Source organism: Macrobrachium rosenbergii, chromosome 10 (assembly GCF_040412425.1).
Source record: "Macrobrachium rosenbergii isolate ZJJX-2024 chromosome 10, ASM4041242v1, whole genome shotgun sequence".
Taxonomy (NCBI): domain Eukaryota; kingdom Metazoa; phylum Arthropoda; class Malacostraca; order Decapoda; family Palaemonidae; genus Macrobrachium; species Macrobrachium rosenbergii.
This window is the reverse complement of record NC_089750.1, coordinates 21,097,553-21,115,845: the sequence shown is the minus strand read 5'-3', so window position 1 is coordinate 21,115,845 and position 18,293 is coordinate 21,097,553. Positions and strand designations below refer to the sequence as shown.

Below are 18,293 nucleotides of genomic sequence, written 5' to 3'. Positions count from 1 at the left end.
CCATGTCTCATGATTTCCTGAGGGAGGAAAATTTCAATCTTCTTCAACGTGTTGTGCATATTAACCTGTTTTATAATAATACTTCTTTTTTCATTGGATTCTTTGATATTTCTGCATACTGTTAAAACGCTGAAAAGATACACAACTGGTGTCTTCATGATGATAGGAAATTCCCCTATTTTAATACAAGGATATCAATTAAAGATACCACAAAAACCGAACATATTTAAATAAAAAAAATCACCAAAAATTTACAACTCCTTTCATAAGAGAGAGAGAGAGAGAGAGAGAGAGAGAGAGAGAGAGAGAGAGAGAGAGAGAATTAAAAGTTACATTTAGAAAATGCAGATGATCTCTCGACCTTTCCAAACACCCATCCGCAACGTAATTTTTGTCAAGGGACTGTAATTATACGGGAGTTGTTTATAATCCAGAGATTAAATGTAATGATATAAAAGAGAACTCGTACACGAAGCACCATAAATGCATCGACGATTCTTTTGACAAATGAAAGAAATATACTTTGAAGGCGAAATTTATGGTCAACTCTGCCAAGGTTCGGTTCGGACAATTACTCACGCCCTTTTAAGAGACTGCAATGGTTCCTTTCTTTCAACGTTTAGCAATAAATATACTGTCGTTGATAACCTCTCTCTCTCTCTCTCTCTCTCTCTCTCTCTCTCTCTCTCTCTCTCTCTCTCTCTCTCTCTCTACAGTGTGAATATGTTGACGCCCCTATGAATGAAATCTCTCTTCTTCTTTATTGGAAAGCAATTGTTTTTATTGACGTTTCATTTCCTAATGCATTACTATACCATGTAGGTTAAAGACCAACACGAAATTACAAAAGTTACGCAAAACAAGACAGGGTATGAAGAAAACCATTTATCTGAGTAGCGTATCATTTTAATAATCAATAACCACCAAGTGATTTTCAATTTTCAATGGCATAATGGAATACTGAAATAGTCAGCTGAATGAACCCGACAAAACTCAATGGTCCCAAAATCCTGGTAAGCAAAACAATAACATTAACAGTATGCATAACATCAAAACAAACCGCCCACAGAACACACAACTAAGGCAATCGGAACGAATTTCTGATACTGGTGAATAGAAATGTAAGATTCGCAAGCAATTCCAGATAATCCAGAATATGGTCACAGATTCCCTCTTCGTCACGACGTGTCCCGTCGGATACACGTGGCAGGGGACATGGCTGCGCTCACTTTGCGGAAGGCAATCACAAATCTGGATTACCTCTGCCAATTGGAAACGGAAACTTTGTTGAATCCGGATCAGGAAAGCAAATTAATACAGCATGGCTGATGATCCCGGTGTGGGCGAGGAACTGATCAATTTTAGGGAGACGAAAATGAAAACAAGTGAAATACGAAATTCCAGGAATGGTCGACATCCTTGTTTTCTTTCTGACATTTTCACGCAATTTTCCACCGCATGCAATCTGAAGTAACCTCACGCGATTTGAAAATATATACTTTCCTTCTTAATCTTACACCTTGAAACACAAAAAAAATAATCGAATAAAACTAGAATTTGCTACAGAAAATTAATAATAAACAGATTCAAAAGATATAATAATTTTATTAGTGTTAGATCAGAAGTGACAAAAATATCATGCCATAAAAGTGAGGTTTTTCGTGGTAACACTCTATATGCTATCTTCCTTACAATCATCCAACAACTTGCCCAGTATTTGTATAACTTTAAATAAAAGAAAATATTTTTTAAGAGATATGAACAAGAGAACTGTAAGCTTAGGAAGTTAAGTGGGGTAATCTATGTACGGTTAATTTCTTTCCTTGCCCTTTTTCGGTATTAGTAATTTGCATATTATTCCCAGCGTAAGACAGTCGGCAAACGCGCATCAGTTTTCCCAGAACATTTCTACAGTATAAACGGGTAACTAAGTTCTTGCTAAAGTATCTATCTCTTCATCTTTATTATATTACGAGCTTGATGGCGCGCGCTAAGCTGCGCTGGAACCCGGCGCTGCCCATCATGTCTCCCCTACCCTCCCGCTCCCTCTACCTACCCCGCCCCCACCCGAGACGGACAAGCAGGTTTGCAGGAGGAGGGTGGATGTGGCATGTCTCCCTACCCTCCCGATCCCCTACCTACCCCGCCCCCAACCCGGGACGGACAAACACAAAAGATCTACTCGCATTTTATTATTATATTATATTATATTTCAAAAAAAACTTTTCCCTCTCTACGAAGAGAGAAACTAAATTGGCGTACAAATCCAACTCTCCTCGGCTTTCCACTACTAATCTACCCGGTCTTCCTTTCTCCTCCTATATCAGCTCCTTCCACATCCACCTCCACCTTCACCTCCTCCTCCTCCTCTCCCTCTTCCTCCTCCTTCCAACAATGGCCGGAAAATTCTGTTGGTGCCGCAACCATCTCTCCAAAATTAATCGAGCGAGACCGTGTACCGAAGACCCATCAAGTGAACCACAAAATAAACTTCATTTCACCATCGAACGCCTTGCGAAAGTCTCCTTCCCTTGACCTCGATACCTCGAACACTCCTCCTCCTCCTCCTCCTCCGCCACGCCAAGGAGATACAAAAGGAAAAAATCAAAACAAATTTCGAAGGGGAAAAACGCGGCTTAACACGGCGGAATGGAATCGCCCCCATGAAAGCCTTTGCCGCGTTGACTTCATGATCCCTGGAAGGGTAATGGTTGTTTAGCAATGACCTAATTTGGAAGGCAGTAGACAAGGAAAAACTGAAGAGGTCCTCTCCCAGCTACCTTGTTGACCTGGAGAAAAAGAGCCGCAGCCTTTTTTCCCCATCGGCGGTGTTTGTGTGGCACAGTGACAAGTCGTTAATTAAGGCGAAATGATAATTGTCGGGATGGTTATTATCGACCTTAAAGAACTGGCGCTTCCTTTTCTTAGCCTCGGCGTGGGCTTCTGGGGGCTTGCTGGGTTCTTTGGCAATGATGTATTTAATTGGAAAGGGACCTCAACTGATAGGCCAGGGGGTTATGGGGGATGAAATACACACTCCCGTTAATTTGGTGGACAGGCAGTGACAGATCAGCGTCCTAAAAAAGGGTTAGAGGGCACAAAAAGACTATACAAAATCTCCCACTAGCAACATAAAAACGTAGGTAAACAAATGTCTTAGAAGAGAAAAAACTAGTCACACGTACTCGCATATGGATTGTCATAAAAACAAAACTTACTCCTAAAAATACCCAACATGAAAGGGGTGGACGATTAAAGTCTTTCATAAAACGTACTTAAATGTCTTACGTACTGAAATATCTTCTCATTGACGTGTGCACATATTTTAGACATCAATCACGCTCATCACCTTATTTTCATCACAAGTGAAATAAAAAGTCTCCTTCTTCTTGGTTGTTTACCAATATACTCCTTCAACACCAGGTTCTTTTTTTATGAGTTTCAAACTTCCTTTCATTCTTCGAAAAGAAAGAAAATACAGTTTCCTCTCAATTTCTACGGGTCTTCAAAAGACTTTTTACACAGAAATATGAACTAATTAATTTTGGTATCCAATTAAGGACTTGCGAAAAAAGGTGAAATTCAAACTTGTAAATATAGAGAAGAAAAACTGAATAGAAATTATCTCTATCTTCTATTACTCGTAAAAAGAATTTTTCTTGGATAATCTCATCCTTTCCGATTTTCATAAAATGATGTCTTTCTTAAAACATTTTATCAAGTAATTTGTATATATACACTAACTTTGTTATTCAACATCACCGTGAAACATTTGTTAACTGCTAACAAACTCAATTAAACCTGATAAAAGCTTTCTTTATATATATATATATATATATATATATATATATATATATATATATATATATATATATATATATATATACATACACGTGAATATTTTATAAATATAAATATATATGCAAATATATAAGTATGTATGTATACATACATTATATATATATATATATATATATATATATATATGAGAGAGAGAGAGAGAGAGAGAGAGAGAGAGAGAGAGAGAGAGAGAGAGAGAGAGAGAGAGAGAGAGAGAGTGGTGGAAATATATCAAAACTGCCGATTTAATTATTGTTCTTATAAATGAATCTGAAACATGTATAATATTTTGTTGTATTAAACGACTGAAATCTGATCATCCCGCGTACAATAGGTTCAAAAGTTCTAGCTAGTAAATATCACCATATGAGAAGGATCTTGATAACGATTTTTCCGAGTTTGAAAGGGCAAGGAAAAAAGCTGAAAAAAAAACACGAATTCTTTGTCTTCTATAACACGTTACGAAAAACGAAAGCGAAAAAGTAGGAAATTATTATTTGCATTTTAAATCCCAGTCACTATCAAGGAGCAATAATCTCTTACTTGTTACAATTCCACGAGATGACTGACAACTGTTCAACCTTCATCAAAACCATCACTTGTCAGCAACGGGTTAATGCCTTAACCCGTCACTTAATAGTAATAAGTCTCTCCAGTAACCTAACTACGAGCGTACTTGCTTTCCTCCGAGAAGCTATAGAGCGAAATTTTTCCCAAAATCAAAAAACACTAAGAGACGTTGTCTGGTTTACACGACTAACTGCGAGGCAAGTGTTTTCTGCCCTTTCCTCGATATAACATGGCTAAAGAGCTGAAGAAGCCCATCAGAAATCAATTATGTAACGCTATGGCATAATAAAACTCTGCAAAACTATACACAATAAACCCTCTCTCTCTCTCTCTCTCTCTCTCTCTCTCTCTCTCTCTCTCTCTCTCTCTCTCCCCGATATCGCAAAATATAAAAAAACGCAGGATTATTAGGCAATTCCGTTGATCGTCTTCCAGGATTCAATAGAAGTTGCTCGGGGAAGGAGGAGAGGCAAATAAGAAGGGGGAAGAGCACAGAGAGAGAGAGAGAGAGAGAGAGAGTCTGGAGAGGGGAAGAATCATATGGATATCGCTTAATCGGATTGTGGAGCCGGATAATCGCATAATGGTGTAGTCCACCGCCAGGGAATGTGGGAATGGAGGAACCAGGTGGATAGGGGGAGGAGAGACGGTAGGACATTTCGGGAGTTGGAGAGGTGGAAGGTGGGAGGAGGGAGGAGATAGAGGTCAGGGGATGGGTGGGGGTGAGAGACCCAGAGGCCCGAGAGCCACATGGAGACAGGAGAGCTGGAGACACAACCGAGAGACGACGGCATAAGATGGATGAGGATCGAAGGAGGAAGGCTGCAAAAAGAAGATTTGTTTTCGAAATACACAACAGAAATAGAAACACAATCGCGATAAACAGCGCCATAATAAGATTTGTGGAATAAAGGCATCACATCTTCCGTCTAAGGTTTCCTCTTATTTCTGAGCCAATACATAATTCAGCATGTTTTCTTTCCTTTCCAGCTGCTTTGTCTGTGCCACGTACTTTTGCACAAAGGTGAAGATATGATTTTGAAAATATTCGGATATAAATCTGTAAAAAATAAAATTTTGCAATTAGACTAAAATAAATAAGAAAATGATTCAGAGGTAATCTACAGGTTTCGGTTGGGGATGAGACATCTAATTTTCTGGTGTCAAACACCCTGGTTACAGTGAATTTCAAACCATTTTTCATAAAATAATCAACATAAAATCCCACTGTTGAACATATACCAACACGTAACAAATCTTATTCGATTAGTCAAGAAGTAAAATACTTTATAATAATATGAAACATAAAAAAAGGTTTTACTTACTAACTCAGAAAATCGGTAAATTAATACAACGAAATCAATCATCGAATAAAACATAAAAACATACTAGTATTGCGTAGTTCCAAATTTCACTTTTTTTTTTCTTTCGCCAACATATCGACGCCAGAATTAACCACTTCGTTTTTTCATCAGCAATTAAATGTTAATATTCTGTAGGACTGACGACGGGGGGCGGGTGTCATTCACTTCCCCAACCAAAGGGAACCATGAAAACAGAGGGGCCAAGGAAAAAGTGAAGGGAGTCGCGCGAGATAAAAACGATCTCTTTTTAGTTGATTTTACATCACTATCATCCGACCGAAAACCTGCCCATAAAGTTAATACACTCAAATCTGCTCCAAGCCCGGATAACATTGAGTTCATGCCCCTACCTTCTAGTAAACCAAAAGTTAATGAAAACAGCCTCAAACACCAGCAGTATAGTTAATGCGGCTATGGGTCACAATGAAGCCCCAACATTGATAATGTAAGTTATATAAACGACAGCTGATAGGGCGTAAGATGCTGATATACCTCGACGCATATATACTTTACAATGAGTGTCCTGCAATTAAATAAAGCGTTGTTGAAAGTTGGAAAGACTCTTGATGTGGGATAATGTAATACCCTGCTAGCCAAGTTAACAAAGGAAACCACTTGGAATACAAATAAACAATCAAAGCGCCTTAAGCAAAGGAAAGCACTTCCTGACAATGTGAGAGAGAGAGAGAGAGAGAGAGAGAGAGAGAGAGAGAGTGTGAGTGTGTGTGTGTGTGTGTGTGTGTGTGTGTGTGAGAGAGAGAGAGAGAGAGAGAGAGAGAGCGCGAGGACAATGTGTCTGTGTGAGAGAGAGAGAGAGAGAGAGAGAGAGAGAGAGAGAGAGAGAGAGAGAGAGAGAGAGAGAGCGCGAGGACAATGTGTCTGTGAGAGAGAGAGAGAGAGAGAGAGAGAGAGAGAGAGAGAGAGAGAGAGAGAGAGAGACTCAATTTATGGCTAAAAATCACACTTCCACTCTATGAGATCATAACAAAGGCAATCTAACTTGAGCTAAGCCTAACGAGGAGGTTACCCCCGACGCATATTAAAGTAGATTTTTAAGTAATGCAGGGGAAGAGGCAAAAATGCATTTCATCAAGTAGTCTCCCCACTTCATAAAATGTATTGCTGGCTTCTGGCTTTTTGAAAGCTAAAAGGAAGTCCCGACGGGGGTGGAGAGAGAGAGAGAGAGAGAGAGAGAGAGAGAGAGAGAGAGAGAGAGAGAGAGAGAGAGAGAGAGACCTTTTGCATAAACGACGTCAAGGAAAGGGAGGAAAAGGAAAAGAAAGAAATGCAAACAGAAAGGCAAAAAGACGAGATGATTGCAAGGTTCTACCTAAGGATTTTTTAAAGCAAGAGAGTTGATAAATTATAAGATAAAACTACCCGTTGTTTTTATGAGTGGCAGTGTACAAGCATGAACATTTATGCCTAAGTCCTTAAAAGTGTGTATACCTGTATATATATATACACATATATATATGTATGTGTATGTGTGTGTGTGTACGTTCGTATGTATATCGTATGCCATCAACTATAATTTCTGAAAGTACGTACTTGATCATCCAGCACAAACGTTTTTCACAGTCACTCTTAGGCAACAATATAATTCAACCTCTTCGCCTTTAGGCCTTTAGCAGAACTGAGATTCTGAACTCACTCGTACTGAAAGGTTCCTATGACGAAATGAATTATTTCCATCCACATACCTGCAAGTAAAAAAGATACATTAGAGAAACATGAAAGTTTTCATTACGACTTATGTCTACAACGAATGAAACAAACAACAGAAAGAATTCATATTCCATTTCCACAAAGTTATCATAAAAAATTATCAACATTTTCATCACTGATTATTATTATTATTACTAACTGTAATAAAAAATGTTACTCAAAACAATCATAACGCAAAAAAAAAAAAAGAAAACCTTCCAAACTCCGAGAAATATAATTAATGATGACAATGAATATTTAAAAATATAGCTCTAAATGAACAAATGCACTATACCTCACATATTTACTCAGCTAACAAATACACAACTAAATAAGTATGACTTCTGAAGTGAAAATATTCAAGAAATTATCAAGGCACCAATTATTTCTCAAGCTTGCATTGCCATGAATAAGAAATTCAAGGGATCAATACAGCTGACACCAAGCACTTAATCAACATTACTTCAGAATGTGAAAGCCCATCTTTACATTATTAGCTCTATAAAGTCAATTTATTAGTTTTCTGCAAAAGTAAACTATTGTGCCGGCTTTGTCTGTCCGTTCGCACTTTTTTATGTCCGTACTTTTTTTTTCTATTCGCACTTTTTCTGCCCGCCCTCAGATCTTAAAAACTACTGAGGCTAGACAGCTGCAAATTGGTATGTTGATCATCCACCCTCCAATCACCAAACATACCAAATTGCAGCCCTCTAGCCTCTGTAGTTTTTTTTTTTTTTTGTTTAAGGTTAAAATTAGCCATAATCGTGCTTCTGGCAACGATATAGGATAGGCCACCCCCGGGCGGTGGTTAGTTTCATGGGCTGCGGCTCATACAGCATTATACCGAGACCAACGAAAGAGATCTATTTTCGGTGGCCTTGATTATATGCTGTAGCGGCTGTACAGAAAACTTGATTGCGCCGAAGAAACTTCTGCGCATTTTTTACTAGTTTTTTGTTTGTACTGACGGTAGGTATCGTGATTGGCTGCAGCTCAAGCTCAGCATTTACCATAGGTTAAATGATATCGGATGAGCTTATTTATCGTCGTGATTGGCTGCAGCTCAAGCTCAGCATTCACCATAGGTTAAATGATATCGGATGAGCTTATTTATCGTCAACTCCAAAAAAGACAAAAAGATTTACTTCTCAGGTGCACAAAAAGAGAGAGAGAGAGAGAGAGAGAAACAGGCACGCAACTCAGTGCAAAGGGAATCGAGAAAAACGGAGTACTAATCTAGAAAATATCTGTTAGCATCGAATAAAGAAATCATAGTGGTAAAAATCTTTGCAAAAAGACTTCCGGCTAAAAAAAAAAAAAAAAAAAAAATTTTACATGCTGGTATTTTTATAGGTGACTCAGACGGATGAATGCCAAAATAGTAAATAAAGAAATAAATAAATATTCTTATTCTTATGTGTATATATATATATATATTATATATATATATATATATATATATATATATATATATATATATATATATATATATATATATATATATATATATATATATATATATATCTCACATGCACATATACATATATAACCTTAACCAATTAATTCTGTTTATATTTACACAAGTTAAGAAATGAAATTTGTACAAAAACAACATAAAACTATAAGGCCAACAGAAGCCCACTCCCATAGGCGTTAATTCCGTACTGACGCAGGAATCGCCTGGGGAAGTTAACACCGATGCAACTGTATGCATATACAGATACACCATAGACGAAGCTAAAGGCACAATGACACGACTAAATGCGACAATTTGCTCAGGCCCCATGACACTAACTAATGATCCTACCACATGGAGCGCCACCAGTGACTCATTCAACTCGACAGCTTTCTCACACATACACACACACACACACACACACACACAAGCGCACACACTACTCGATAATCCTTGTTTGTTTATCATAGTTTCTCTCTCTCTCTATCTCTCTTAAATCAGTATTATAAGCATTTTATATTCACACTTTTGTAACTTCATTTATGTGAATTCTTAATCAAACCCAGCGAGTTTACATATTTTTGAAGATTACTTGAAACCGACTAGCGGACTACAAAATTCCTTCCACGGAGAGTAAACAAAGACAGGCAAAAATATTGATTCTGCTTTCGTTTACGGAACTGTATTTCCACTCTTAATAAACAGATTAGTATTTTTGCTCATATCCCATCGGCTGTTTTTGACTCATCTTAATTCAGAGAAATTTCGAGCACTCTATAAACAGAGAAATTTCAAACAATAAAACCGCGGAGTTTCTGTCCGTGCCATCAATTATTCGATCCCAGTTATAATAATAATAATCTTTGCCTACCAGAATCTTAACCACGACATTCTCTCTCTCTCTCTCTCTCTCTCTCTCTCTCTCTCTCTCTCTCTCTCTCTCTCTCTCTGTAACAGAAAGCTCTTACGAGCTACGCATATCTGAACTGAATTGAACTGAATATAGAATTTAGGCCAAAAGTCAAACACTGGGACCAATGAGGTCATTCAGCGCTAAAACAGAAATTGACAGTAAAAGTTTGAAAGGTGTAACAGGAGGAAAACCTCGCAGTTGCACTATGAATCAGCTGTTGGAGAGGGTGGAAAGTAAGATGGAAGAAAAAGGATATGAAAGGAGGTACAGTAAAAGGGACGAAAGGGGTTGCAGGCTATGCATATGTGAATCAAAACATGAATACTGAAATTTGGCAAAACGTGAATTAATTCCCTACCTACTCATAACAAACATACAAAAGCAAACAGCAATAATAAATACACATTTATTCGTACGAATTTAAAAATCCGTACAACCTTCCTTGGCGTAAAAGCTCGTGCCAGACAGCCATAGACACTTGCCCTTCGACAAAGTCGTCGGTATCAGACGGCCTCCTGCGGCACGCTCGAGGAGCAACACCTAACCTAACGAGGACTGATAAAGCTCGACCTCGACCACCCTCACCCTTAGCACATCCCCATGTCGCCGGCACCCCGACGAGTGTTACGAGAAATGCCACATCATACTCAAGGTTGTATAATCATATTTTTCATTTCTTTTTTTTTTCCTTTGGGCTTCTCATAAAATATTCCCGACAAGTTCACAAAAGGAGATAAGGACGGCCCCATACGCATACGTAATGGATATCGCTAGGGCGAGGTTGGAATATGTTTGTGTCTTAAAAGGAAGGATTGTACTTCGTCAAAACACTTTTTTCCTACAGCCTGCTAACTAGTAAATAAAAACAAAGTAGTAATATTCTTTAAAAATAAAAGCAAAGCTTTCGGAAACAGCGCTACTCATCTATTTTCTTTTTCAGCATACAAAGCTAAAAACGAACGTTCATTTCCCGTTGCTTAAAATTGCACTCACCAAATTACTATCTACATTCTTTACAATTACCTTTCCTAAAAATGCACTCTAATCTCCCTTTACTAAGGAGCCCCTTAGGGTCGGGGAAGGGGGAAGGAGGAAAATAAAAGACGCCCAACGAAGGAACTAGGGAAGGTCAGTTGTAAGTCAGCAAGGGTAAATTGTAGCGCAATCGTAATGACAGGGGAAGATCCGAGCCATCCACTACGTTCATTATTTCTCTTGCAAACGGACGAACTGCCTGGTGAGAAGCAAGGATCAATATTGGTTAGATAGCACCATTTTGTAACTGGCTGTCTGGATGTTGCTCATTAACAGATGAATAAATTATATACAATAGTTAATCACAGACCAATAGTACATACTTGTTAATACAACCCGCCTCCTTAGCGATACGTTCTAGAACCTTAAAGTGGTTACACCATCTACGGCTCTTATCAGAGAATAAAAGCAACCACTGAAACCGAGCAGGAGACTGCAGTTACCGTAGCCCATAAAGACGGGGCATTTTTGTTGGGCCAAAACTAAATGGGGTAGAACAAACAGTGTGAGCGTTGATAGTGGAAATACAGGCTTCTTAAACTGTGATTGCTCCTAGAAGAAAGCAAGAGAATAGAGACTCGTTATTGCTGCTGGGAATACAGCAGAATAAACTCGAGTGTTACCAGTGGTAATGCAGTAAAACATAGCGCAGTGTTGCTAGGGGAAATACAGTGTTGATAGTGGTTACGATTTAAAACAAAATGTGACGATGCTAGAGTTTATGGAATACAACAGCGTGTGGCTATTTCAGCTGGATTCTACCCAGCAATATAATAATTAATATGCTAATAACAAGACAATTATTTTCTCGGAGTCTTAATTCCTTTTTTGGCTCCGAGATAGTAAACCTGCTCTTTTCCAAGCGCAAACATGGCTGGATAAGGTGAGACTTTCTTAGTCGTGCTTTCTAAAAAGATGGAATTAAGGACAGTTTGTTCAATCTAGAACCTTTCAACTGTTTTCTAAAGGTTCTCTTTCGCTCTGTGTTCCGTTTTCCTAATATCCTATATTCATCTTTCTTTCACAGAGGCGAGTTTCTATGACTGAGAGTAATGCTCATGGAAGTTGGGCAGAAAGAACTTTTAAGTTTCTTTGCGTGTTACTGAAGTAAACAGCCTTACAAGGGGGCTCTACCCCGCCCCCCTTTTTTTTTTTACTCGTCATTATCTGAACAAAATATCTAAGTTTCTCTCCTCTAAAGCCAACTTACCAATTATCTCCCCTTCCTACCTATCTCATGCATCCGCTTTTCCGTGTATCTTCCCTTTGGCCTGACTATATATATTGTAGAGAGAGAGAGAGAGAGAGAGAAACAAATTGTTCTTCTTTGAGAATTCACAAAAATAGCAGTTCTGTTTTGAAGAGGCTCGTTCTTCAGGTAAAAAAAAAACTACAAAGTAATGGCAAGCTTTCATCTCCCCAAAAATAAGAGAGAGAGAGAGAGGAAAGAAGAAAACCCCTGCTGCTGACATCACAAGTCATTACCACCGTCATCATCGACCGCCAGCGTCGTCGTCGTCGTCGTCGTCGTCGTCTCAGGCCCTTCATCGCAGTCTTCTAGATCGTCGTCATCACTGTTGCCAACGTCGTCATCGTCTCCCATCTCCTAACCGTCTGCCCTATAGCCAATACCCTCTTTCTAACAGATAGCAAAGTTTACTTGAGCTCATTAAGTTATAATGGGGATGTAAACCCTGTCTCAACGATCTCCTCTAATTTATCTCCTCTCTTCTCTCCGCTCGTCTCCTCTGGACGGGGAGAGGGGCAGGAAGGGGTGTCTGTTTCTATCGTTAAGTTCTACTTCTCTCATTTTTTCCTTCTGTCTTATGCTTCCTTTACAAGGGGGATCCAACTTTCACCATTTTGGACTGTGAACGTTACTTGATATTGTAAAACTTCCGTTCTATCAACCTGACAGAAAAACGGAAGAGTTTTCGGCTTTCTCTGCAAAGATACTCACAAATCTCTTACTAGGGTTCTTTACTATGGTAGTGTTTTTGACTTCTAAGCACAAAAAGACAAGAAGAGAAATCAACGATAAAAACAAGCAGTTATTTGGTGGTCCTTCGTCTTTCCTCTTTCTTCCTTTATATATCTAATCACTACAATGAATATATATATATATATATATATATATATATATATATATATATATATATATATATATATATATATATATATATATATAATATATATATATATAATATATATACAGTATATATAGCAATTAGCACTGTACAGTCTACAGTAGTCTTACATTTTCTTTCGACTTTCTGTTTACAATATTAAGGCCGACGACGCAAAACTATATTATATGTGTAAAAACTCGATTTTAAAGATGGAGGAAAATAGACGACCTAATGCCATTGCTAATGAATAAGAGCTTATTCTCATAATGGCGTTTACCTTACCAGATATATTTTACGGTAGATTAGTGTATCACTCTTAAGCCTCTTGAAATGTAACCTGAAGTATTCTTACAATAAACAGGAAAGGGCACGTTAAATTGAGACACTCGAAATGGCCCACTTAAAGATTCAAGAAGAGAAACTTGAAGTACGGTGTGTTTTTCAGCTGACCAAACTTACTCCATTACCCTAAAACCTCTACGAACAACAAAAAGTTTCTCCTTAATCTGTCCCACTTTGTCTTCTGGATTTTTCTCGACGGATTAATGTTATCTTTCAACACTTTCCGTACAAACTGCTTCCAATAATCTGTTTTCTTCTATCTCTCATTTACAAGACGTACCCATACTAATATACATTTGAGACAGTTTGTATTTGCACTGCTTATTCAAACAAATATGAAATTGAAAAATTTCGATATGTTTTTCTGCTTGCATGTCCACTTCTCCCTAACGGCACACCTAGCCACTTGCAAATTGGTCCACCTCTGAAACTTTTAGTGTGATGCGTCACAGTTTGCAAGGCTGTCGCCTTTCAGGCCAGATTATCAGTTCAATATCTTGTAGACACGGAACTGTGAGTGGGTGATATAGGGAGCAGCGTCGCCGTGGACTTTATATCACTGGAAGAAAAAAATGCTTACGTGAATGAAGGTCTGACTAAAACAAAAACCACGTGTGATTGTCCCCGTTTCTCTTTTTAAAGTCTTCAGTACCATTTTTCTATCTGCAAACTGTCGCACACACTGACTTTTTCTTTTCTGCAGAGACATCGCACTGCGATTTATGGCGATTAAGCATTTCGTCGGGCTCCATTCATTTAAAAAAACTTATTTAAAAATCGCAAAAATTAGCAGATGAAGAATTAGGTTCAAGAATAATGAAAATAAACCTGTTTTCTCTTTCCCTTAATCTTGTGTTCTTGAAATTTCAATATGCATGCATTTGCTATGTCATTGTTCATTAAGCTGAATATTCCTTTAACACAAACTCTAGGCATTTACAGCTACTTGTCCGTGAGGGTAACACCTGGCAATCTGCTAATTCATTAATATATTATTTTTCGAAATCAGCCTTTTGAAAGTAAAAAGAACCAGCTATCATAGAAAAACCTTTAGCACTAATATAAACAAGTAAAAAATGCGCCGAAGTATAATGCTGTATGAAACTCTCAGCTGCGTCCCATGAAACTTTCAGCTACGGCCCGGTGTTGGCAGGTGCCAGACGAACAATCCATGGGTAACTTTAACCTTAAATAAAATAAAAAGTACTGATGCTAGAGGGCTGCAATTTGGTATGTTTGATGATTGGAGGGTGGGTGATCAACATACCACTTTGCAGCCCTATTGTCTCAGTAGTTTTTAAGATCTGAAGGCAGACAGAAAGTGCGGACGGACAGACACGTAGCCATCTCAATAGTTTTCTTTTACAGAGAACTAAAAAATCAGCTTCATCTAAAGTCATGCCTGACGTAATTTTAAAAAATTCATTCCATATTACTCTTCAAAATACTTATTACCACTGAATAAATTCAACTTACTGTTAAACGTACATACGGTTTAGATGATCAACCAGGCTGCACACTAACTATTATTATTATTATTATTATTATTATTATTATTATTATTATTATTGTTGTTGTTGTTGTTGTTGTTGTTGTTGTTGCTGCTGCCTTTATTCAAAACATCTCAGAACAGAAAATCCCTATGTAAAACCAAGAAAAGAAAGGGATGAGGATTAAAACTGCACATACTAAGAATAAATAGAACTGAAATATAAAGTAAATGAAATTATAAACAATTATGCAAACCTACACATCTTCTGAGACGAGGCACAACAATACCAAACTCTTCATAACACAACATGCAATGAACAAAAATTACAATTCATGTAATCTACAGAAAACTTACATTTTATGCAAACTGAGCGACCATTTTTATTTCAGGTAATCCGAATAATAGTTTAGTTCGCGTAATCATTGTAAAAACGCTTTCACGCTCCCTTTACACTATACGGTTGAAAGTAATCTACATAATACACTTTACACTTGAAAATAATCTACATAATAATAAGTTCCTATTTCACACACCTTACATAACCACTTCAAGATATAATTACAGAAGCTCAAAGGTATACGAGCTCAGTAGAAGTAAGAGAGAGAGAGAGAGAGAGAGAGAGAGAGAGAGAGAGAGAGAGAGAGAGAGTAATATATTGTGAATTACCTAGAGCCACGAGAGAAGAAAATCTCAAATTCACGATTGGTCTGTTTCTAAATAAAAAGCGATTGAAGTCAAAAGCTTCCAAGCCTTCTCAGAAAAATATTCTCGCTCTTTATTTCTAAGGAATCTGTCCAGGTATACAAATCCTTCCAGAACCGATTTCCATAATTTCATCTCCCGGGAAGAATACATTACGTTCCAGAAGAGGAAGAAAAAAAACTTCTCAGGAAGAAACACTTTTTCCTGTATTCGAAAGGGCACAATGATAGTTATAATAATTTTCTCGATATTCATTCAAACTGATATGTAATTGAGAATTTCACTGACGAGATAATAGTGATATATAAAAAGGAGAATTCTCTCTCTCTCTCTCCTCTCTCACGAAAGGTGGGAATGAATGACTGACTTCCCTAAAATCTAGTATGCCTCTTTTAACCTAAGCAGTGAATAATGTACCAAGTAGTTAGTCGCCTGTTGTGGGTCGCAGGTCGGGTGTGGGGAGAGAGAGAGAGAGAGAGAGAGAGAGAGAGAGAGAGAGAGAGAGAAGAAGAATGTATTCATTCCTACGTCAAAATGTATACCACAAAAGGGAGGACTTACAAGCGATAATGCTCATTCCAATGTAATGAAACTATTCTCTCTCTCTCTCTCTCTCTCTCTCTCTCTCTCTCTCTCTCTCTCTCTCTTGTGGGTTGTCAGTAATTCAAAGTGCATCTTTAATTCCTGAAAATTTTCCAACTAGACCAGCAACTCTTCAGTAACATTTTACGTTACTTTTTATTTTCCAGTTCCTTCAGAGGACGGCATGGTGATCTACGTCTCTCTCTTTTTCTCTTCTTTTTACCTTTTTTTTCCTTTCTTCCTCTACCTTTTACATTCAGCCATTCCTCTTCTCTGCTTTATCCAGGAAGGCAGGAAGAGGAAGCTCATCTCATCTAAGCTCTCATATTCTTGGCCATCCCATTTCTTATCTTTTTACCCACAAACATGAATTAGTTTGCTAATTCCTCCACCATCCCCCACCTTCTATCTCTCTCTCTCTCTCTCTCTCTCTCTCTCTCTCTCTCTCTCTCTCTCTCTCTCTCTGAGGAATATAAAGTTCGAAAACACAAAGCACATAGCTGGGATGTACCTCCCTTACCCCCGGCCCCTCTCCCTCTAATTTTGCTGAAATTTTCAGGTTCGCAGCTAAAATGCACGAATACGTTCACTGATCTCTCTTCATTTCTCTCTCTCACTCATTTTGTCGGATTTCTTGGCCGGCTCGTAGTCCACAAGTCATGAATCCGTTCTCTCTCTCTCTCTCTCTCTCTCTCTCTCTCTCTCTCTCTCTCTCTCTCACCACTGCCAGCCTCTCTAAGCCCGGCCGTGTGCTCCATCTTCTGCTGAAGGGAACAAAGCTTAAACCGAGTGGCGTTGTTTGCACAGAAACTTAATCCTAATTTGTGTCAATATTTGGTGACGCGTCGTTCGGTAAGGGGGTACCTTGGGCCAAATTTTTCCTCCCCTTCCCCCCTCTTCGATTCTTTCCTCCTGTATTTCCGGATGGACCCTCAATGTGCTAAACACCACCGAAGGGAACAATAGAGAGGGGGGGGAGAAACCGAGTGAGAGGAATAATTGCCCACCAAAATGCGGCGGAAATGCGTCTTAGGTCTATGCGAATGCACTCATGCGACAAGTACCTCAAGGTTAGGAAATAAACGACGGATGTATGCCAGTGGGAAAATAACTGAAGGCTTTTATTTTGCAGAGGCATACACCCTTCATATGAGAGAGAGAGAGAGAGAGAGAGAGAGAGAGAGAGAGAGAGAGAGAGAGAGAGTATAGAACGTAAAAATACAAAAAAAAAAAACATGCAACCACACTTGGGAAAGCTTTTGAGTTCCTCAATGAGACCAGTTGTGGCACTGCACAAAGGCGAACGGAGATTCTCGGAGATTCTACAAAAGTGTAAAATGCAGTGAGGGTTTCTGAAGAAGAATGCCAGAAAAAGAAAACCATCCTTCGGGAAGCAGGGGAGATGAAGAACGTTCAAATGAGAAAATGAAAACGGGTTTTGGGGGATGGGAGACGGTGACGGGGACGGGGACGCGGAAATCTTTAGAATCATTGCTAAAGGAAGCTAATGTATTCCTAGGAAGACTTTCCACGCAAGGTGTAAGAACGACCATGTCTCAAAATGATTGTATCGAAACAACGGCCTACTTTTCATGATGGACTTTCCTAAAAGAACTACTTTATATATATATATATATATATATATATATATATATATATATATATATATATATATATATATATATATATATATATATATATATATATATATGTCATCATCAAAGGGTGTAAGCCTCGGAAACAGCAAACAACGATTATTTTGAGCCATTCTGGTGTGGATTTACTATCCCATGCCCATATCCATTCTTGTTGGAAACCACCATAGTCGACTCACTGCACGGTAATAATTCACTGCTCAGGTGAACAAAGGTAGTACGGATTTTCCAAGAAACGCGTCTCATATGGGGGATGGGCGGGGGAGCCGCCAGAGATCAATCTGCAAATTCTCGGCGAGTCTAGGCTGGTACTAGTTGACCACGGGGACATTCTCTCTCTCTCTCTCTCTCTCTCTCTCTCTCTCTCTCTCTCTCTCTCTCTCTCTCTCACTGTGTGTATATATATATATATATATATATATATATATATATATATATATATATATATATACACACATATACATGAAATTTTTATCACACCGTGATTTATATACAATCATGTAGCT

The 18,293-nt window shown here is 38.3% G+C and overlaps 1 protein-coding gene across 5 annotated transcripts in view; it reads right to left on the bottom strand.

Annotated features, from left to right (window-relative positions):
• LOC136842543 (Krueppel-like factor 6) overlaps positions 1–18,293 on the bottom strand; it is a 588,925-nt gene that overhangs the window by 121,340 nt on the left and 449,292 nt on the right. For 2 of the 5 annotated variants that reach the window (XM_067109978.1, XM_067109977.1), the window contains one exon: positions 7,326–7,477. The exons of the other annotated variants lie outside the window; for them this stretch is intronic. The gene's annotated coding sequence lies outside the window, so the exon portion shown is untranslated. The remainder of the gene's footprint in view (positions 1–7,325; positions 7,478–18,293) is intronic. 5 annotated transcript variants of the gene reach the window in all.